At 37.4% G+C, this 4092-nt stretch overlaps 1 protein-coding gene across 1 annotated transcript in view; it reads right to left on the minus strand.

The window, feature by feature from the left end:
* LOC102860976 (metal-response element-binding transcription factor 2-like) overlaps positions 1-1056 on the minus strand; it is a 43191-nt gene extending 42135 nt beyond the window's left edge. The window contains exons 1-2 of the mRNA XM_006882481.1: positions 862-1056; positions 662-743 (exon numbers count right to left, since the gene is read on the minus strand). The gene's annotated coding sequence lies outside the window, so the exon portion shown is untranslated. The remainder of the gene's footprint in view (positions 1-661; positions 744-861) is intronic.
* Positions 1057-4092: the final 3036 nt, after the last annotated feature.

Raw genomic sequence — 4092 nt, forward strand, 5'->3', positions numbered from 1 at the left:
AACAACAGCAGCCTGATCCAGGCCATAGTCTTCACAATTGCTTGCTATGCATCAGAGAGCTAGACAACGACTAGAGATGACAGAAAGAGAATTGATGCCTTTGTGCTATGGTGCTAGAGAAGAGTGTTGACTATACCATGGACTGCAGGACCATCCTGCAGGTTCATCCTGGAGAGGGTAAAACCGGGCTGACACTTGTAGGCAAGGATTCTGAAGCTTCATCTGACATTCTTCAGGCATGCTACAAGAAGGGACCAGTCCTTTCAGAGGGACATCATTATTTGGGAGGGTAGAGGGACAGCACAGAGAGGAAGACCATGGATGAGATGTATCAATTCAGTGATTGGGGTAATGCAAGTGGGCGTGTCAGAGACAATAAGATTGACACAGGATAGAGCAGGGTTTAGGGCTCTTGTACATAAGGTTGCTAAGAGTTAACTGGATGACACATAACAACAGTCTACCTTTAATCTTACAACAGTTTTGTTGTTTTTTATCTGTAACTCTTGGAAACTATCAAGAAACTGATGGTTTTTATCTCTTTTTAAATGTGATATAAGATTATCTTAATACACTATGTTCATTAGTATTATCCTAATAATAAGCTGAACAAAATGAAATTTCAGTACAAATCACATTCAAAAGAAATAGTAGCACCTGCCTGTTTGAATGTCCTTCCAGAGAACCCAGGATTTAGAACTGTCTTCAAATATGATAAAGCAGCTCTGTTTCAATATGTTTATCTGTAAGAGAGAGGAATGTTTCTGATGGTCTCTTAAAATTAAAAACATGAAGTTAAAATTAAAAGCTGAAAATTATTAAGTTTGAAATAAACAAAATTTTTATATTACAGAAACTTACCTTTTTGATAGTTCCAAGATAAAACAAGCCATCTGACCATCTAGCTAGGACATCCTGACCCTCTTCAAATTTACATGCTGGCTTTTTGATTTTATGTTCATCCTGTAAAGACAGCTTGGTCAAGGATGTTGGGGTCTTTTGATTTCGACGTAAAGGAGACCGCTTGTGGACCAGTGAATTACCTGCCCCTGTAGAGTCTCTGTATAAGAAATATAAGAACACGTATTTATTAGACTAAAGTACTTTTAGAACTTATTTTATACCAACTTGATATTTATATATTAATTAAAAAACTGTGAAAAATCTTAAACTGTAGAGAAATATAATAAATATCTCTGATCACATACTCTCTTGAAACAAAGTAGTTTAAAATAACACAACAGCTCTCTATAGCCATTTGGTGCCTACCCTAAAGTAGGCATTAGTATCTAAGATAAGATATTCATGTCTTCATGGAAAAAGCAGCTGTAACTGGAGGTGGCCAGGCCATGCTCCTAAGCAAAAGATGATTTCACTTTCAGGATTGGATTTAAATAAGCTATTTGAAAACAAAAAAAGATGACTATCAAGTTGATTCTGACTCATGGTTTCACATCACATTGTTTTTCTGCTATTGAAAACACACTTAACAAAATAACCAGCAATAAAAATTTCTACATGTACAATTCAATGACACAAATTACATCTTTGAGTTGTACAACCATTCCCTCCTCCATTTTTCTGAGTGGGTCCTCCCCATTAATCTATTTATAAAGATTCCTATCTAATCTTCCAAACTGCTGTGGTAAGTTGTTAGGTTGTTTTTAGCAAAAAATGCTCAAGATGGATCTTTTTTAGTTGTTAAGCAAAACAATTATTTGGTTTTACATTACTAGAGGGGAAAGTTTTAGGTCAGTTCCAAGTAGATGGCAAAGTGTTGAAATTTTTATCAGATACATGGTTTCCAAAAATATTCTTCCAATTTATTAATTTTCTTCTCACTTTTTCTGTAGTTTAATATTTTTATGAGGGTTCTTCCCCCCCCCCACCGTTTGCTATTTTCTTGCCTGTAATTTCTACAAATTATCACCATGTCTATCTACCATGGAGTCAAATTATCAACCATTCAGTTAGCCTAGTGCTTAAACAGTATGCCAACAAAGGTCCTTAAAGTTGCACTCGAACAAGGAAACAGTAAATTGATAACTTGAATCCACAGGAACAAATGTAGGAAACCAGAAGCAGTAAATAAAGTGGCCAATATAAAATGAAGTGTGCCTCAACCACAAGTATATATAGGTATGACAGACATTTCTATATATGTCTATGTGCTGCAAATCTATTCATGGATAAAGTAAAATACCACTCATTGACATGGAGTCAAAACCAACTTGCAACTGACCCTCCAGTGGGTTTTCAGAAGCTATAAATGGCACCAGAAATTACCCCTCTCTCCCACTAGGAGCTGGTGGTAGATTAGAACCATATACCTTTGGAATGGAAGTATGACTCCCTAGCCTCCAGAGCTCCCAATTATTATTTTTATATTAATAGTATTCTTTTGACATTACAAGTATAAACACACAAAGATTCCATTTTTAATCTCAACAACAACTCACTGTCATAGAGTTGGAGCCAACTCATACTGAGCCTTTAAGTAGATTTCAAAGGCCATAAATTGAATACTGCCCATCTGTGTGAGAGAAAGCCTACAGAGTTGTTGGTGGATTGAATTGCCAGATGGCAGTCTTTGGGTTAGCTGTTACTATGTCACGAGAGCTCCCTATTTATTATTAGTATCATAGTAGGATGGGTCTTTTCATAGTTGTGTTAATAATTTGTATGTTCTGTGAACTGTGGTTTAAATTCTTGGCTCTTTTCTCCCCCTTTTTTTCTGAAATGCTAATCTTTCCCAGAGTATTTTATATATTATGAATAATAATCACTTGTCATTCATATTACAGCCAACTACCTATATTGGGGTCGCTATGAGTCGCCTATGACATGACGGCACTTAACAACAACACCTATACTGTAGTTGTATAAAATGCCATGATAAACAAGACTTTTTGATGGGTTGTTGTTAAGTGCCATCACATCGTAGGCGACTCATAGCGGCCCTATGAATGAAAGTTCTCAAAAGTGGTGTGACTTTCATTATTATTCCCTTTGGCTTAACACTTGATTCTAGTTAGTAGCTACAAACCCCTTATTTCTCACCTAACATTTACACTGCGTCTCCTGTTTAACAAGCCAGGTTAGAAGGAAAAAAGGAAAATCCTAACTACTGGCCAAATCACATTCTTAGACTAACTCCTACTTCCTACCTTTCATCCTCTCTACAATTCTTATTGGACGATTTTCGTTTAATTAATAGGGTTTCCATTTATTCTGTTGTTACTATTATCTATTTGTCTTCTACTTGTTTACAAACTCTGGTGGCCTGGTAGTAAGAAACTGCACTGCAAATGTGAATGCATGCAATTCAAACCCACCAACTGTTCCACCAAGAAGGACGAAACTGTGTTAATTAACTGCCCCTGAAAACCAGAGGATCAGCTATGGGTCGGTTCTGACTCAACAGCAAACAAGAAGTTGTTCCTGACTCATGGCGCTCCTACATGTGCAGAGTAGAACTATGTTACATAGCATTTTCATGACTATAACCTTACAGAAGCAGATCACTTAATCTGTGAATTAAAAGTCCTCAAGATGTCTCTAGATTGGGTTCGAACTGCCCACCTTTTGGCTAATAGTCAGGTGCTTAGCACTGTACATCACCCAGGGGCTCCTTACTTTATTACAGCTAAGTAAATGTTGTTGTTATAGATAGTTTTGGTGGCTTAGGGAGCTCTGGCAGCCTAGTGGTAAGGAACTGCGCTGCTAACCCAAAGGCACACAGTTCAACTCTACCAGCTGTTTTGCAGGAACAAGTTGGGCAATCTCCTCCTGTGCAGTTTACTGCCTCTGAGTACTCACCACACAATCAGCATTAGTCAGTTGGTCCTGGCTCAACACTATACAACAATATTATTGTTATTAACTATCGATGGTGGTGGTGGTAGTGGTACATGTCAACTCATACAGTAATCAATCCTGTGTATGACAAGACAGAACACTGACCAATTCTGCACCATCTTCATAATCTTTGCTGTGCTTAAGCCCTACTGTTTTCAGACACTGTGGCCACTTCACCAAGAGTCTTATTTTTCAATGACTCTATTATAGCAAGCACGACGCTCTTCTCTATTG

The sequence above is a fragment of the Elephantulus edwardii genome, unplaced genomic scaffold, assembly GCF_000299155.1.
Source record: "Elephantulus edwardii isolate Elephantulus edwardi_28Jun2011 unplaced genomic scaffold, EleEdw1.0 scaffold00020, whole genome shotgun sequence".
Lineage (NCBI taxonomy): Eukaryota > Metazoa > Chordata > Mammalia > Macroscelidea > Macroscelididae > Elephantulus > Elephantulus edwardii.